Consider the following 19,713-nt stretch of genomic DNA (forward strand, 5'->3'; position numbering starts at 1 on the left):
ATGTATTTTTGCTATCTTTCCCTTCTATCAATATGCATACTTACTTTTCCTGTTCCTTCCCTACTCCTAAATTTTACTTAGATCTTTTAGAGGTCAGAATGAACCAGGCTAAAATTCCAGTTTGATGGCCGACATTTTGCTCTTGTTTCCTCTTCCTCCTGATGCTCCTTTGTGGTCAAAGAGTCTTTGTTTTCTTTTGTTTTGTTTTCAATTTTATAATTACGAATTTGGAAAATAAACTGAAATTTTAACACATTTAAGTTAATTCAAAAATTTTAGTAAAGTGATAGTTCTGGGTATTTCCAAAAACCACTCAGTGAAATATGAAAATGCTACTGCTGAGATTTTGTTTTCATTAAACCTTGATAAGAGTTGCTTACATTGTATTACTGAATAAAATTGTCCCACTGTGCATTAAAGGCAAAGTGGTACGGGCAAAATTTCAGGCTTGTAATTCCAGTTTTTAAATTAGACAAGAAAAAAAAAATACCCCTCTGCATTTGTAATGAATGTATATCATTATACTCCATGTTCCATTTCCTTCCTCTTTTATCCAGGTACCTCCAGAGAATTCTTCAGATCCTTGCTTTTCCTTTTTTCCTACTGTAAAACATCATGCTCTGTTTTTGAAGAGACTTTGTAGGATAATTTTAAAACCTATTTTTTCCAGTGGGACAGTGAATGCGTTAGTGCTTTCTCTATTCAGTTTATCTCTTGTTTACAGGTTTATGGGAAATGAGATTATCACCATTTTCAAGCCTCTCTGCATTGTAGTTTCCTTGACAACCAGTAGAAATCCTTTACTGACTTAGTAATGGTGAATGGGAAGGTTGAACTGGACTAAAAGTTGGGAGAAACAAGTAGTTTCTAGGTCATTCCTGAATTTATTCATTAGGTAGTAAAATGGCTAAACTCTAAATTTTAATATGTTTATATGTGATATATAAACATATATGTATATGTATATGATATACATCTCAGTGTGAAAAACTGCTTTCTTGGATTGTTATGCATTATTCAAAGATCCCTTATTAATTAATTTACATGATATAATTTTCTAAATGGTAACAACCATGTAACAGTTTTATAGGATAGTAAAAGAGATAGTCTTCCCTCCTCCACTTATTTATGTCATTATTTACTTGGGAAGAAAACATCATGAACTTTCTGGACTCAGGATTTATCACTCTATAAAGACTTTCCAAAAAATACATCCTCTAATTTTGGGAAGAGTGTTTTTCATATCACAGAATTAGAATCTTGGCAGGTACTTTCCTGTTTTCAAATTTTACCAAACAGTTGACTGGATCATGTCATAAATGCAGTGACTGCAAACTCTGTAAAACCCATGATGCCTTGACCACTAATTATTTCATGTATAATATATACCTTAGGTTTTCTACCATGTTTAAAATTCTGTATTTGGGACGCCTGGGTGGCTCAGTTGGTTAAGCAGCTGCCTTCGGCTCAGGTCATGATCCCAGCGTCCTGGGATCAGGTCCCACATCGGGCTCCTTGCTCTGCAGGGAGCCTGCTTCTCCCTCTGACTCTGCCTTCCACTCTGTCTGCCTGTGCTCGCTCCCGCTCGCTCTCTCTCTGACAAATAAATAAATAAAATCTTTAAAAAAAAAAAAAATTCTGTATTTGTTTCATTGTGCTGTTGAAACAGTAACAATTAGGTGCTACACAATCTTATAGATTAATATGAGGTGAATCCAACTAGCATAAAAATGACAAAAAATCATTATGTTTTAGAAATTTTATTTTAGAAATAATAACACTAATTTCCAAGCTCCGTAAGGGAAGGGAGCATATCTGCCTTACTCACAGTTGTTCTCCAAGGGTTTTTGGTACAGTGCTCGGCATATGAGAAGGGTTGAGAAAATTTTTTCTGAGTGAATGAATGGATTTTTATTCAAAACATCATAACTAGATTTCTATGTGTTCTAAAACTGGACTGAAATAGAGCCAGATACCATGAAAACACATAGATCTTCCATCAGGAAAAAAAAATATTACAAAGGTATTTAGAATACAAAGGGTTCTGTCTAAAGGATTGTTAATTATTGTAACCCGGTAAAGATTGTGTTAACTGTCCAAAATTAAAGGAATGATTTACTTGTTTTAAACTAATGTCTATTAAATAATTAAACATAATATTTCACTAGCTGCCATCAGCTTTTTTGCATATTATCTTCTTAGGAAATATTGAGTCCGTGCACAAAAACATATGTACAGGTCTTAATAGCATTTGGTTAGAAACATCAGGGCTGATGTTTTAGATTTGTTTTGTCATAAGATTTAATCAACCCTAATCTCTTCCTTTTATTATTTTTGAGTAAAGGATTTCAAAATTAGTGAAAATAGATTTGTGTTTGAACTACAAGAGTAATATTAGGAAAATTTTATGGGAAAAATACTATTAAATTTAGCTAAAGAACTTAGCTTTCCGGGGCACTTTACGCTGCCTTTTAAATGAATGACCCATTGCGATTTAATTTATACCAGCTCTGCTGTGCTGTAACAAGCAGCCATTATGTCTCTAAAGCATGAAGTTAATGAAATAATGCCCATTTGAAGTTGGTTATTAGGTGCACAGAGATATTTTTTCTTGTTTAAAGCTAATTAACATGAGAGACAACTTGACCATTTTAAATGAAATGAGTGGGAAATGAGAGTGATATGTCCACAATGAGGCAGACAATGGAAATTTAGCTATCAAAGAAAAGTGGAAACATACAAACACTTCAAATTATGCTAGCTTTGAGAAAAGAAACATCTTTTCAGGTAATTTTTAAACCAAGTGGTGTCAGCTAAAATGATCCATTCTTTTACCAAAGTTTAGCCTAATTCTTTGTTTATATTATGTATGTGACACATGATATTATATCATTAGTTTGGAAGACTGGCAAGAAATCCACCGAAGATAAGGGAGCACATAAATGGAAATAATGCTTAGATGTATAAGGACACTTCTCAATGTAATCTTTTATGTCTGGGTCTTAGAAGAGGTCTTAAAGTGTCCTGGGAAAGGCTGAGCTTGAGAAACAGTCACAAAAAATTTATTTTTATGTGTCCTTTAGTATGGGGTCGATAGAGTCTTCCTAATAAAAAGTTCAGAGCAAAGCTTTCTCAGCCTCTGAATTCTGGAGCATCTCAGTTTTCACTCAGAGTTGGAGTCAGGAGACTGCTAAAAATGTTTCAAGTTCTTTACAGAACAAAGCTGAAAGCAAAGGTGAAGATTCCTTTGGGGTGTCCAGAAAGTTGTGACCTCCTATAGTAGTAGACAAAAAAGTCAGCTGGGACCAGTGTTTAGAATCAGATTTCTGGGCCCCACCCCCGCTGGTGGGTCTGGTCCATGAGTCAATACCCCAGGTGGTTTGAATGCAGGTGGTCTTTACACTGGCCTAGCAGCAAGACTAACGAGGTCAGAGTAACTTGGACACTATCCAACACTCATCAAAACTTACAAAATTTGTGTTGGAAATAAAGCTCTCCTCTAAATTCTGTTGCTTCCTCTCCAAGCAACAAAGTAAAGAAAAGGCAGTGATGGCAGAGAAGGAGAAACAGAAGCAGTTAATGAGACAGCAGGACATCGCCTGGAACTAAAGCACCCAACTGGTTGGAGAGAAAGAGCCTCATACACTACAAATGAACAGAAAAAATAATGGTACTGCAGGTGGATTAGGGATTTAACAATAAATACTCGGTGAGTACTTGGGACAAAATCTTGGAAGCTTTTATCCTGCTGTGTAATGGTTTGATACAGCTTGGAGGAAATTTACCTTTGAAAACACTTAAATGATACTAGTCTTTTGTTTGTGTGTTTGTATTAGAAAAAGGAAGATGGGGCTCCTGGGTGGCTCAGTCAGTTAAGCATCTGCCTTTGGCTTGGGTCCTGATTTCAGGGTTCTGGGACTAAGCCCTGCCTCAGGCCTCTACTCGGCAGAGAGTCTGCTTGTCCCTCTCGCTCTGTCCCTCCTTCCCGCTCATGCTCTGCCTCTTACTCTTCCTCGCTCGCTCTCTCTCAAATAAAAAAGTAAAATCTTAAAAATAAAAAGAAAAAAGAAAAAGGAATAAAGTTGGTAGAGGAAGCCATCCTGAATTGTCACAAAGAAGTGGAATTACTTTAACTTACTTGCATACAAGAATCATAATATGTTCTCAATATTTTCCCTCTAAACTCCACCTAATTCACAAAAATTTTTAAACTCCCTGCATATCATGTATCAAATATGTGTTTTGGGATTGTTTCATCCTACATGCTTCTAAATGCTGACTTGTCTTTTATTTTTTCAATATAGTTTTTTATTTTGGAATAGTTTTAGATTTTCGGAGAAGTTGCAAAGATAGCCTGAGAGTTCACTTAGAGTTCACCTCTCACTTGGTTTCTCCTACTATTAACTTCTTACACAACTGTGGCACGTTTGTCACTACTAAAAACACGGATGCATTACGATTTATTAAACTGCAAGATTTCACTGGTTTCTCTACCAGTGTCTTTTTCGGGTACAAGAGCTAATTCAAAATACCATATAGTATTTTGTTTTCATGTTTCCTTTCATCTTCTCTGGTCTGCCACAGTTTTTCAGTCTTTCATTGTTTTTCAGAACTTTGATGGTTTTGAGGAGTATCGATTAGGTATTTTAGAAAATGTCCCCGAATTCAGGTTTGTCTTACGTTTTTCTCATGACTGGACTAGGGTCATGGATTTTGGGGGAGAATACTACATGATGAAATGCTCTTCTCATCATATCGTATCAGGGGGTCCGTGCTATTAACATGATTTATCACCAGTGATCTTAATATTGATCAGCTGGTCAAGGTAGTGTTTGACATGTTTCTCCACTGTAAAGTTATTTCTCCCTTTCCCTATTCTACTTTTTGGAAACAAGTCACTATGTCCACCCCACATTCAAGGAATCGGTGAATTAGACTCCATTTTCTAGAAGGACAATATCTATATAAATTATTAGAAATTCTTCAGTAAGAGAGATTCATCTCCTTTTCCCCATTTATTTATATCCATATAGACTGATAGATATTTATTTTATACTTCGGATTATAATCCAGCACTACATTAACTATTTGTTTTATTCAGTTTGTTCTAGCTTGGATCACTGTGACCTTTCAGGCTGGCTCCTTTGTTCCTATAACATGCCCTCCCCACCCCTTTCCTTAATACTGCCTTACTTCCTGGCTCCGTAAGATGTCACAGGTCTACCTTGTACTTGCCTGTCCTATCTGTGATATCAGCTGGCTTTGACTTTTAACCTCATAAAAACAATGAGTAAATGTATTTGGTTTCCTGTTTATAATACTTTGTGCCATATCATGAATGCTTTTGGGGATACTGATGGCATAGGCCAAGAACAAAGCAGCGTTTTGCTAGGTGCACTATGCTAGACAAAATGTAATGAATGCTCTTATCTGGCCTGAAGACACTGTTAGGAAAGTGATGACAGAGATGCTTTCGGATGGACTGCACATTTTCCTTTTCACTTCCTCTCATTATGTAGAAATAGTTTGGAGAGAACCCTGTGGGGAAGGGCGGTGGTTTTGTTACCTACCACACACAAAACCAGGCATGACCTTGTTCTTTGTTGTTTTTTCAGCAGCCTAAGTTTCTATGGTAAACAACATTGGTCTCAGACGCAAAACCGCTGGGAACAATCTTCGGCAAAGAAATAAAGAGAATAATTTATTGCTTTATTCTTCTTTCCCCCTCATCTCCCATTATTGCTTGATTAACATGTATTAAAAACTTCTGGTACTTCCATTATTCCAGTCAACAAATTCAACTGCTTGATGTTTTTTTTTCTTTTTAGTTTTTTTTTTTTTCTGCTTGATATTTTTATCTTTCTTGCCCAGTTGTATCCAGAGATTCTTCCTACCTTCTGGCACAGCTGGAAATGAAGTCAGTGGTTGCCTTTGTCTCCTTTGTCACACCTTAACATTCGGGATATGTACTGCCGAACAAGTAGTGACCGTACAGTATAGGTTGGAGTGTCCCATTAAAAAGTACCTTCCAGGCGCCAGTCACTGAGCCATCCCTGAGGACTCAGCAGCTTCCCCTTGGAGGCCCCTGGCTTCCCCAAGCTCCTTGCCCTCTATCCAAACCTTGCTCTCGCCGTCCCCTGCCTCCACCTTCTACAGGCAGTTTCTACAGAGGAAAAAGGAATCCTATGTCCGCTATCCAGATGCTCTGCTCTTTCTATCCCTTTGCTGATGCAAATAAGGGTGATCTTCCTGCTGGGACTGAGGATTATATCCATAGAAGAATTCAATAGAGAAACAGTAGGGAGATCCTTACTGATTTTCTGAGGAGTGGCTGGTGATCATGAGAGAAGGAAACTAGTGAGGCGTTGAAGAGGAAATTTGCCCCCAGTTGTACTGTAATTGAGCATCCAGAATGTGAAGCGATTCTGCTACAGGGTGACCAGCACGAGAACATATGCTGCTTTCTCCTAAACATTGGACTCGCTGAGGATGACTAGCTGAGGTTCCTGGGTTTCCAGCACTTTGGCTCACTCAGCCTATGTGAGGATTTCCTTGCAATGAGTAGAAGTTCCCTTCAGTCCGTTGTCAAAAACCATTTGGAGTCTGCTTTAACTTAAACTAGTATAACTCCCTGATCAAATAAACTGAAAAGATCCATGCAAAAAATAATTAATTAATTAAAATTACAATAAAGTAAATAGTACCTTCCTATAATGAATGGTTTTATCTAAGGAAGATAGGGAGTTATTGCTTCCAATAAGTACTAGGAAAAAACAAGCAAATGAACAAGTGAGGTAAAAATACCTCTGCACAACGAAGGAAGCCATCAACAGAATAAAAGCAACCCACTGAATGGTGGAAATCATTGGCAAGTCATGTATATAAGAAGTCAATTTCCCAAATATATAAAGAACTCGTAGAACTCAGTAGCAAAAAAACCCATCCGATTAAAAAATGGACAGAGGAACTGAATACACATTTTTCCCAAGGAGACCTGTACATGACCAACAGGGACATGAAAAGGTGCTCAACATCACTAATCGTCAAGGAACTAAAAAAATCAAAACCGAAATGAGATATCACTTCACACCTGTTAGGATGGCTATCATCAAAAAGAGAAGGGATAACAAGTGTTGGTGAGGATGTGGAGTAAAAATAATACTTGTTGCTATTGCTGAGAATGTATATTGGTGCAGCCACTATGGAAAGCAATATGGAGATTCCTCAGAAAATTAAAACTAGATCTACCATATGATCCAGCAATCTCACTTCTGGGTATATATCTGAGGAAAATGAAATCACTACCTTGAAACATGCATCCCATGTTTAGTGCAGCATTATTTAAAATAGCCAAGACATGGAAACAACACACTTTCTCTCTCTCTCTCTCTCTCTATATATATACATAAAACAACTATATATATATACATATATATGTATATTATGTGTATATATGTGTATACATACACAATAAAATATTAAATACTTTATAATATTTATATCTATAATTATAAAATATTATTCAGCCATTAAAAAAAAAGGAATCCTGTCATTTGTGACATGTGAAGTGACCTTGAGGGCATTAAGCTAAGTGAAATAAGTCAGAGAGAGAAAGATGAATACTAAATATGTGGAATCTAAAAGTAATGAACTCACAGAAAAAGAGAACAGATTGATAGTTGCCAGAGGTAGAGGAAATGGGTGAAGATGATAAAAAAGTACAAGATTCCAGTTATAAAATAAATAAGTCCTTGGATGTCATGTCCAGCATGAGGACTATAGTGAACAATACTGTATTGTATACTTGAAAGTTGCTAAGAGAGTAGACCTTAAAATCCATTGCAAGGAAAAAATTATAACTATATGGACTTTAACTAAACTTATCTTGGTAATCATTTCATAATATATATACATATATCCCATCATTATGTTGTATACCTTAAACTAATAAAATGTAATTTCAATTGTATCTCAATAAAATTGGAAAAAGAATTCACTGTGACTTTTCCCTAAATTATCTTACAACAAACACCAGATCTTGAAAGAAACCATTTACATTTGAAAACCCACAATGATTAGTTGGTGTATTCACATGTGTAGAAGAACATATCTCTGTCAAAATATATTTGTGAAACAATGGTTTGGGAGCCACCTGACATAGAACTCTTGGAACATTTCTTTAATCTCAACACACAGTACTTGAGATTGCCAGATATTTTCTCCCTAAAGATTTTGTTTTCTTTAATATTCTTTTGGTTATCCTGATTGTGTTGTGGATAAAGGCAACAATTAGGTGGTTGGACTAGATTGCAAGGTCTTTTTCAAATTTTTGGCAAACACAAACATAAGAATCAGATTGTCATTATTATGGCACTAGGAGAAGTGGGTTTTAGTTACCAGAAATGGGCTATGAATTTTTGATCCCAAATGTCATTGCAGAGATGTGTCAGCAGGGGCACCTGGGTGGCCCAGTCAGTGAAGCATCTGACTCTTGGTTTTGGCTCAGGTCATGATCTTGTGTTTCATGATCTCATGGGTCATGATCTCATGGGGTGACCATGAGATCTAGCCCTGAATTGATCCTTTGCTCCCTCTGCATCTCCCCCAACCCATGTGCAGCTGTACACTCTCTCTTTCCCTCTCTCTCTAAAATAAATACATAAATCTTTTTTTAAAAAGGTAAGGAAAACAATGTACTGATCATTCCTTTAAACAAGTGATTTTCAAACTTGGCTGTACATTAGAATCAGCTGGGAAACCATTAAAAAAATAATGATGACTGAATTAGAACATCTTCATGGGTCCAGGCATTGGCATCTTTTAAGGCTTTCTAGGTTATTACAATGTGCATCCAATGTCATAGAACAATAATTATCAAATTTCAGTAAACATTTAAAATATCTGGGGATGCCCACGTGTCTCAGTCAGTTAAGCCACTGCCTTCGGCTCAGGTCATGATCCCAGAGTCCTGGGATCGAGTCCCGCATCGGGCAGGGAGCCTGCCTCTCTTTCTGCCTCTGCCTACTGCTCTGCCTGCTTGTGTGCTCTCTCTCTCTCTCTGGAAAATAAATAAATAAATAAATAAAATCTTCAAAAACTAAAGTATCTGGATAGTTTTATAACAATGCAGATTCTTGGGACCAACATTAGCACTCATATTTATTGATCAGATGTGGCATCCAGTAACCTACATTTTAAAAAGTAAGGCCTCAAATACTTTGGTTCTTTGTATAATACTTTAATCTTAACTGCCATAACTGTTTGTGATATAGTTATGGCAAAAGCCAAGCCCCAGATATCACCTCTACTGAGAGCTGGACAAAATTCAATGAAATGTTTGGTTTTCTTTACAAGTTCTGAAGTCTACTTATTTCATTATATTTTCCTCATCATCTAGAGAGCCCATCTTTTAACATTCAGCTTTTTGTTACCTACTCTTGAAATATCCTGGTTCCTGCAAACTCCCTCTTTCTCTGCCCTTGTGTTCCTATGCAATTGCCTTACTGTTTTGTAAACCTTAGTATTCCTATCTGTCTTCCAAAAAACACAGAATTCTTTAAGATGACCCACTGTGATTTAATTTCTGTGCTTCTACTGCATGACTCAATTGCTTATCACTGGTACCTCCAAAATTCCAACTCTAATAGACAAAACATTATAAATATAATATACTGTGAAATATTCTATCTCAGTGATAAATGCAATATGCCATGGAAATACAGATATTTTTGTTCATCTGTAAATTTAATGTATTCATACTTTATTTTTTCCTTCTCCACAATTAGCATGAATAATTCAGAGGAGGCAATATTCTGTCTAGCTGTGAGTAAGAAGTTCACATGCAGTTGACTCAATTTTCCAAGCTATTGGAGAGGAACAAAAGTAGATAATCCAAAAATCACTTACGTTTGTGTGTGAAATACATTTTGGCATTTCTTTTGGAATAAGTATGGCCAATGCTCTAGACATTCCCAGTATTTCATGTAAAAGATTCTAGTCATGTCTGTAAGACCTGATTCTCCAGAAGCCAAAACGGGGCCTATATAGTTCTTCCATGCACTACCCATATGGACTGCTTTCCTGAGGACTCCTCTGGAAGTAAGAGCAAGTTATTTAATGAAATAAAAAGAAACAAGAAAGAGATTGGCATTTGTGGTGTGCTGTGTGTTTTACTCTTGGACCTCTCCCCCTCAAATGTAGTGGTCTCCTGTTATTTCCACATATACAAGAAAATTCTATTTATGTCAGTAAGAGTTAATCAAGCAAAATAGGTTATGACACCCTGAAGATCATGAATGCAAGCTAAAAGAATCAAGGGAAATGTCTGAGGATGATAGATTGGATTTCTATCCCCCCCATAAATATTTAACCATTTATAAAGAAACATTTTTTGCCCCCCCCAGGAAGCCTTTTAGGTGCTTCTCCAAGTTCGATAATTTAACTTTATTAAAATATATACTTTTAGTAAAAAAAAAAAAAAGGAAAATTTACAAAATTCAGATTAGAATTAGTTAACATATTTTCTATGGGAGCATAAAAAATATGTTTATGGATATGTAAATGTGGTAGATTTTTTACTGTATTTTTCTCTCTTTTTATATGCTAGTGATATAGCTCTTAATATTGATAAAATTTACAAAGCAGTAATTAAAATATCTTCATTAAGTGTTTTAATTGCAGAGCAGTAATTAAAATATCCTCATTAAATCTTGAATTTTATTATGGCCTTGATCAGTTATGCCTCCAGTATTCACTCTATCCCTTCACCATTGGGGTGAAGCGATGGGGATCTGAGTAGGCAGAAACCAAACAGCAAAATCATATTCTCTTGGGACACCTGGGTGGCTCAGTCAGTTAAACGTGGGCCATCAGCTCAGGTCATGGTCCCAGGGTACTGGAATTGAACCCCACATCGGGCTCCCTGCTTAGCTGGGAGCCTGCTTCTCCCTCTGCCTGCTGCTCTCCCTGCTTGTGCGTGTGGTCTCTCTCTCTCTTTTTCTGACGAAGAAATAAAATCTTTTTAAAAAAATCATATTCTCTTTCTGACTGTGATTAGTTCACGGCATTGGACAAAAGTTGATCCACTCAAAGGATAGCCCAGAGCTTTTAGTCCATCCTTAGGATGGTAAACACTCCCCCTTTGAACTAGAAGGAGAAACCTGCATTATTTCATTTGTAGCTGGCAACTATCTCATGACCACAAGAAGAGCCAGTCTTGGGATAAAGGTTTTGGTGAAATCATTTAGCCATCAGATCAGGCACCTGAAACCTATTCTCGTCTAAACTTTGTAACTCTGTTAACTAATAAACCATCTTTATCATGTACAACAATTTGAGTTGTAATATCTGTTATGTGTAACTGAAAAAACTCTTAACAGATAGGAATACATATGGCTTATATGTTTGTCAGATGAAAGAGAAGAAAAATGATTATTCTATCATGGGACAGAAAAAAATAACAACCCCACAAAAAGTATGAAAGGATTTACATCTGTGGTATGATGTGTTTGAACCTAGCTTTAAAAGTTGAGGGCAGCTTTTCTTGTGTTTTGCATTTCCTCCTGATCATGATAGAATGAGAAAATGTGACACAAAACTACTCTGAGTGGCCTAGTGGGAAGAGACTTTTTTCATAATTTTCTTATGTTTGTTTTACACTCCATCTATCATATAATCCAGACTAGAAGGTACCTTTCAGATGATCTAGTCTAATCCTTTCATTTTATAAAGGGGGAAACTGAATCTCATTGAGGTTCAGTGAGATGCGCAAGGGCTGAGACAGATGTTTTTGCTTCTTGATTTCTGATGAGCCTTCTTTCCACTACTGTATGTTATCTACAAAATACAAACAAAAATAAAAACAAAACAAAACAAAACAAAACAAATGACTGATGGGCTCTTGGATGCCTCAGTCAGTTCAGCATGCGACTCTAGGTTTTGGCTCAGGTCATGATCTCTGGGTCATGGGACTGAGCCCAGTCTCGGGCCCCAAACTCATCATGGAGTTTGCTTGTCCATCTCCCTCTCCTCCCCACCTTCCTCAAATAAGTAAATAAACAACATTTTAATAAAACACACACATACACACACACACACACACACACACACACAAATGACTGACTCAGGTAGATTGTCTTATTGTTCACGACCAATTATTTTCTCTTCTATAGGAGGATTGTATCTCATTGCCATTACCATTTGCCTTTCAGTGCATCCCAGCACTTTTTACTCTATCAGCAGCCTTGACCAGGTGACTTGCTGGTAAATGTTAGTAAGTGTGAAAGAATCATAGCATACAGTTATGTGCGGCAGGTTGCTCTCATGCTATTTTAACAAATCCCAGGAGGTGACTATTTTATCCCAGGTCCTGGAAGGAGAAATCCCACCACACAATGCCTGTGCCTTGTATAGAGATATAGTTATATATAACATTAATGGGCAAGAAACATTTGTGGTAGTAATTCACTGAAACCTGGAATTATTACTTCAGCAAAGTTGACTAGTATTGGGAGAATCAACAGCAAGTATACCATGTGTTTTAGAATAAGAAAAGAGCAAAGCCCTATACATGTAAAATGCATTCCTTGTTTTTCACTGGATGTTTGAAGGATATAATACTAATTAATCTCTTTTTCATGTCACTAACATTTTACAAAATCTGAGTTAACCTATTTCATTATTTTTACTAATTGTGAGGAAGAAGGCGAAATGGCATAACACATCAAGATACAGATAAATAATGTCTATATTAATATGATATCTTAAGTCCATCCTGTGGTAGGACATAGTCTACTATATTATGTGTTTTTAAACATGTCTCATACTTGACGGTGAACTTCTAGCACCAGGTACTGTTTCTATGCACTAAACTCACAGAGATAAGAGACACAGTTATAGACCTCAAAGAGGTCAGAGTTGATTGTCTCATTCTCATTTAGGTATTGGGACATGCAGTGGAGTACTATGGTTTGGGAGAGAGAGAGAGAGAAAAAGAGAGAGAGAGAGAGAGAAATTTATCTGGAAGAGCCAGGGAATTTCCAAGAGAGGATGATATGTAATTCAAATGCCAAAGAATGAAAGGGAGTTGTCAAGATAGGCTGAAGGGGAAGGGACCAGCATATGCAAAAATAGTGAGTCATTAAGTACTACCTCATGACTGAAGCATAGGACAAATGTGAGGTGACAGGGAGAAGCAGACATGGGCTCAGCGATGACAATTTATCACATTGAGGACTCGGCCTTTATTCTGTATATAATAAAATGTCACTGGAAGAATAAAATCAAAGTACTGACATGGTCAGAATTTAGTTTTGCAAGTATCTCTTTTTTGTGTGAGAATGAAGAAAAGAAAATCTGGGAACACTGGTAAGAAAACTTTTAAAAGTATCTGTATCAGTGTGGATAAGAACTGTTAAGATACTGCATGTAAATCAATGGCTATGGAATACAAAGTTATTTAAACTTACTTATAAGGTACACTTTGCTGAATTTTGTGAGGATTGGGGTAGAAGTCACTATCCCTAGACAAGTAGGTATAAGGAAGTTTGCAACAAATATCTTAATGGAAGGGGAAAGAGAGAAAGAGCCTAATGTAATGATTTTGGACTCAAGATTAAAGGAGAATACCATTTAGACCAGCTCTCTGATCTTAATCATTAATCTTTTCCAAGTCTCCGTTAATAAATAATAAAATAATAAAAGTTTGTTTATTTATTTATTTATTTATTTATTTATTTGAGAGAGAGAGCTAGCACAGAGTAAGCAAGAGAGAACATGACTAGGGAAGAAAGGCAGAGGGAGAGGGAGAGGGAGAGGGAGAAGCAGGCTCCCTACTGGGAAGGGAGCCTAATGTGAGGCTCGATCCCAGGACCCTGGAATCATGAAGGCAGCCATTCAACTGACTGAGTCACCCAGGTGCTCCTAAAGTACCTTAAAAGTTATGGTGAGATTATGGACCCTGAAAAACAATCTGAGGGTTTGGAAGGGGCGGGGGGTGGAAGGTTGGGGGAACCAGGTGGTGGGTATAGGAGAGGGCATGATTGCATGGAGCACTGGGTGTGGTGCAAAAACAATGAATACTGTTACACTCAAAAGAAATAAAAAAAAAAAGTTATGGTGAAAATGAAACGAGATGAGGCGTAAAAACATTTTAATATTTAGATCCATAATAGGGGATTTATAATTTTTTGAATGTATCTTTTTTCTCCTTATTCTTATTCATTCAGTCATATCCACTAGGATAGAAAATATGAGAGATTTGGGGTGAAAGATGGGGCGGAGACAAATTCAATCTGAAAATCTAGAATCTGATTTTCCTGTAAGATGTCAAGATGCAAGAATCTACTGGAGAGTTGGCAATTCAAAGACGTATCTAGTAGGTGATTTACATTCAATTCTGAGGCTAAGAGGACCCTAGGAAGGCGGGTTATATTAAAATTGATGCCATAGGTGCGAATGATATTGCTAATGAGAATGTATAGAAATAAGAAGGGACAAGGGGCAAAGAGTTAAGATAGGAGGCTGAGGAGTAAGTAGCCTGACAGTGTGTGGGTAATCAGTAGAATGTTCTACAAAGCAAAAAAGACATTTTTAGAAGAAGGGATTTAATTATAGATAAATATTGCAGATGGAAGGATATAAAATATCTAGGATAGATATAAAATACTGAAAAAAATAAATATAGACTGTTATATAGAGAAGTTAGATGACAGAAGACAGATGTATCAAGGTGTGAATTAAAAGGGATTAAATAAAGAAGAGTAATTTAAGGCAGTTCTTTTAGGACCACCAAATGTGAGGGAAGGGGGACTGTGAACTCCCAGCAGCCTGCTCAGGGTCAACTCCGTCCCAACTGAGTAACAGAATTCTTGCTTATTGTTGGTCACAGTAATATGTCCAGTTTAAAATCACAGTTCCAAGCCGCTCTACAACTGGGTGGCTAATGAGACGGGATCACACATCAGTAGGTGGGGCTTCCAGGACAACTCTTTTAAGGAGCCGCCCCAGCTGGAAGCCATGTCCTTCTTGCTTTCCTTCTGGGAAGGGGTAGAATGGCTGAAGTTAGAGCATCCATCTTGGGACCTTGAAAAAAGGTGAGGAAAGTCATATACTTCAGTACTAATAACCTTGAACCAATGTCACTGTTTACTTCTTTTGTTTAAGAAGAATCTGTATTTTAACTCCCTGCTATTGGAATGGTTTTTAGCAGCTAAATGCAAGTATAAACTGACGGATTATGATAACTTGGTGACATAAGGTTAAATGTACACATATGTATATTTTTTGAAAGCGATGGCTTACATGATTTCCAAGCTTCTTGAGGTCATCGTTATTATTATTATTATTAGATTGTTTTACTATTCGTTCCTCAACAGGAAATGCTGATACAACCAGAGCTGTACTTAACAGATCACACTCCATAACCTCCTTTACACCTGGGACTGATTGACATGATTTTGAGCAGATGCTCTAATGGGATGAAACTCTGGGGAAACAGGGTTAGCCAGTAAATACATGAGCAGATGCTTCTCATCATTGGTCATCAGGGAAAGGCAAAAGCACATGGCGACATCCTTACACTCTCACTAGAAGGGCTAACCTGGAAATACCCTATGTTCGAGAGGATGTGGGCAACTGGAAACTGGACATCTTGTAAAATATATGACTCAGATACTTGGGGAAAAAAGTTTGGCCGATTTTTCTATGGTCAAACTGCTTATACCATGCAACCCAACAATCCTACTCTTGTGTATTTACCTAGCAGAAATGAAAGCACATGTTTACATAAGCAATTGTACAAAACTTTTCATTGCAGCTTTATTTATAATAGCTAGAAACTAGAGATAATGCAATAGGTGACAGGATACAGGAACAGGTGAATAGATACACTGTGGTACATCCTCCATGAAATACTTCCCCCAGCCCATGGCTGAGCACAGAGAAAGTGCTGCTTCAGGTCCTTTCCTAAGAGACACAGGCCTTCTTTGGCCTGGCCAAAGTTTTCTTGGAATTGTACCCTGCAGTCTAAGAATCTCTTTTTACCACTTCCTCTTGCTTTCCTCCTTACTTTCACAAGCATCAGAGCTGCCTTGCTCAGCAGGCTCTCCATACCTTGATCCTCTCACCATTCTCCTTCACATTATTTCCCCTAAATTTCTTTCATGGCTAATCCTGTCTTGGCACCTGCTTCCCCAGAGTATATGAATTAAGAAAATGATTGGGTTGGGCTGGGCTGGGCTGAGGGTGGGGGCATGAAGGAAATTTTGGAGCAATGGAAAAATGTTCTAGATCTTTATCACTCCAGTGGTTATATTCATTTTTGTCAAAACTTATTGAAATGGGTGCTTAAAGTGAGCATATTTTATTCCTCAAAAAAACTGATAAAAAATAATCCCAGTGGGTGCTGTGGTTTACTGGTCAAGTCAGGTAATTGTTAAGTGACATGATTTGCACAGACTGCTAAGCAAAGGAAATAAGAAATCTGCATGGCACTGGCAAAAATGCATTCTTCACTTATTTAAAGTCTGCATTTATAAATATTTAGGAATCATTTATTTCCTTGCAAGGATAAACCTATACTATTAAGCCATGATGGCTTATTCATAAGCAGGCATGAAATGGTTACGTAATAAAAACCTGGGTGGTGGTACCAGGGGCAATATTTGAATGAGACAGAGAAATTATCATTAAGCAATGGCTTTCTAAAAATTTTATCTGAAAATTATTTTTTCCCCCACTGGAATGGCTCCTGAATTTATAACCACTGACTGTACAGAGTGCGATGGTATACTGAGACAGCAGCCAGCATATTTTATAAACCAGGAACATTGGAAGAAAAAGGCAACTCTAACTTTTACCAGTATATTTAAATTCTCCCTTTCCTCATCGGTTCTTCTCCCACATTGTGACTTTCACGAAAATAACAGGGGATCTATCCTTTTTCTGTTTCTGGGTTAGCTAACTCACCATAGGCAAGCAATGTATTTTTATTGAAGAGATTATTTAATGAATAAATAACTTTCCATCGCAATCTTGCTTCTCATGAGGCAACTTTTCAAAATATTCCGTGTTCATTTTCTTCCAGACTCAGCTGAGTCCCTGTAATGACATGATTGTTTTATTGATTTGTTTTTCTTCATTTACCATCTATTTTTACTAGCAGGCTTAGCCTTTACTAAAAACTAAGGAGCCAGATCAAAAGAGGATCTTGCTATTCTAATTGAGGTCAGAAAGCCTGTGTTTCACACAGCCCAAGTACAGATGGTTTGTGGCATATAATTGAATTGCTAGTTTGCTCAATCTGAATGCAGTCTTTTCAAGGTGACTTTACCACAGCAGAACTATTAGAAATGTCAAAATCCATGGGATACAAGATTTTTGATTGACTATTTAAAAAAAAATTCTGTAGAGCCACAGTGTGAGAAAAGCAATAGTTCTCTTTTTAAAAATAAGCTTCTGGAGTGCCTGAGTGGCTCAGTGGGTTAAGCTTCTACCTTCGGCTCAGGTCATGATCTTGGGGTCCTGGGATCGAGCCCCACATCCGGCTCTCTGCTCAGCATGGAGCCTGCTCCCCCCCCCACACCCCCGTTTGCCTGCCTACTTGTGATCTCTGTCTGCCAAATAAATAAATAAAATCTTAAAAAATAAAACAAAAGTTTCTAATTTTAGAATACATTTTGGCTAACAGGGAAGTTCTAAAGATAGTACAGAGAGTTCTAGCATGTATACCCTTTCCCCAGTTTTCCCTCATGTTAACATCTTATATTACTGTGATACCTTTGTCACACTAAGAAAACAACATTGTATGACTATCATCTGGACTCTAGATTTTATCCGGATTTCACTCTTTTCCCCCCGATATCTGCTATGGATCCCAGGACCACCTGCAGGATACCACATTACATGTAGTCGTCATGTCTCAGGCTCCTCAGTGTCTCCATCTTTCCTAGTTCTTGATGATCTTGACAGTTTGGGGGGAATGTTTTGTAGAATGTCCCCTCCATGGGTTTCTCTAACGTCCTTCCCATGGTTGGACTGTGGTTAAAGTTTTGGGGGAAAGACCAGGGAGGTGTAAGGGAAAGACCGTGAGGGAAAGACCATGACATCCTATGAAGGCAGCATGCTATCCCCATCATTTATTAATGTAATATTAGCCTTAATCACCTGGCCAAGGTAATGCTTTCCAGGGGTCCCCACTATGAAGTTCCTTCTTCTCCCTGCTGTAGTTGTTCTCTCTTTGGAAGCAAGTCACCCTGTGTAGCCCACACTCAAATGTGAGGGGTGATTTAAGCTCCACCTCCTGGAAAGGAAAGAATCCGCATAAATGACATGAGATTCTTCTGTGAGAAAGAGTCCGTCTCTTTTCCCTCATTCGTCTACCTACTACGTCATTTATTTATATCGGTACAGAGTCGGGATGCTTATTTTATGGTTTGGATTATCATCCAATACTATGGTGTTTATTTTATTGTTTACATTGTTCCAGCCTTGGCCATTAGGAGCTCTTTTCCCTTCATTCCTTTGACAGGACCCATCCTTCTATTCTCTGAGCACCACCTACTTTCTGGTATTCCATGTTGCTTCCGGCCCCAGCTCTAGAATCAGCCATTTCTCCAAGGAGCCCTGGTTCTTTTTTTTTTTTTTTTTTTTTCTTTTTAGAGAACGGTGTCAGAACCCAAGATCTGGGCACCAGGTTATAGTTCTTTTCTTAAGGGCATGATTATTGAAGTTTCAGTAGCTACTAATATACCAATACATCAGTGTATGCCTAGTAGTTAGCTAAAGAAAGAGTTTTGTTTCATATATTGGATATATTCATCAGGGCTTTCTGTTTTGTATTATTTAAGTTCTGTTTACAGTATTATTACTTTTGAATTCTTATAAGATATATGGAATATTAGATTATGGTGGGCATTGTCTTGGCAGCAAACAACAACCAGTTTTTAAAAGAACTCATCCCTGGATTGATTTTCTCCCTGCAGAATTGCACAATGGCTGTTAAGGAATGCAGAGCTCACTGGGTTAAGGAGCCCTGTTACAGAGATACAGGTACATTCATTTGGTGAATTTATTATATTTGGAGTTAGGTTCCTTTATTCTTCTGCTGATTCATCAATGCACTAGGAACTGATCTATCTTTCCTGAGTGGGTTTATGTTATTCATGTTTGTAAAAATTGATATATCTCTATTAATTCTGAGTTATTCATTTATGGTAAGAAATGCAATAGTAAACAAACTAAAATGCTTACATCAGTAGAATCTTACTCATTAAATGAGATATTTAGGAAGCAAAATTACAGTCAACCCTTTCTGGCGAGCAGAGATTAAAACGAGGGGAGTTTCAAAATTTACATATTGAATGACATGCTGTCAAAGTAGCCTAATTTGTTTTCTCCTTGACAAGGCACCTCCACCTCTAGAAATAGAGAACTCTAAATGGGCATAGCCTACTTTCTGGCTGACCAGCCCCTTCATTGTTCCTCTGTGAGCTGACAATTCTCTTCTTTTTGCAGTTACTTACTGAATATGGCACAGTGGATGTGCGTCATTCTCTCAATGCAACATTTCGCTCTTACTCCAGTTATAATTTTTCTGAAAATAACTGCCTCACTAACCTTAATTCAAGATTTTGGTATTTGAAAATTCTTCAGTTACATATTTAAAAAAAAAAGAAAAATATATTATTTTGGGGTTTGTTTCTATGAAAGGCTTAA

At 37.2% G+C, this 19,713-nt stretch overlaps 1 pseudogene; it reads left to right on the forward strand.

The window, feature by feature from the left end:
• Positions 1–6,185: 6,185 nt before the first annotated feature.
• LOC116582133 lies at positions 6,186–6,617 on the forward strand (annotated as a pseudogene).
• Positions 6,618–19,713: the final 13,096 nt, after the last annotated feature.

The sequence above is a fragment of the Mustela erminea genome, chromosome 2 (assembly GCF_009829155.1).
Source record: "Mustela erminea isolate mMusErm1 chromosome 2, mMusErm1.Pri, whole genome shotgun sequence".
In the NCBI taxonomy this organism is placed as follows: domain Eukaryota; kingdom Metazoa; phylum Chordata; class Mammalia; order Carnivora; family Mustelidae; genus Mustela; species Mustela erminea.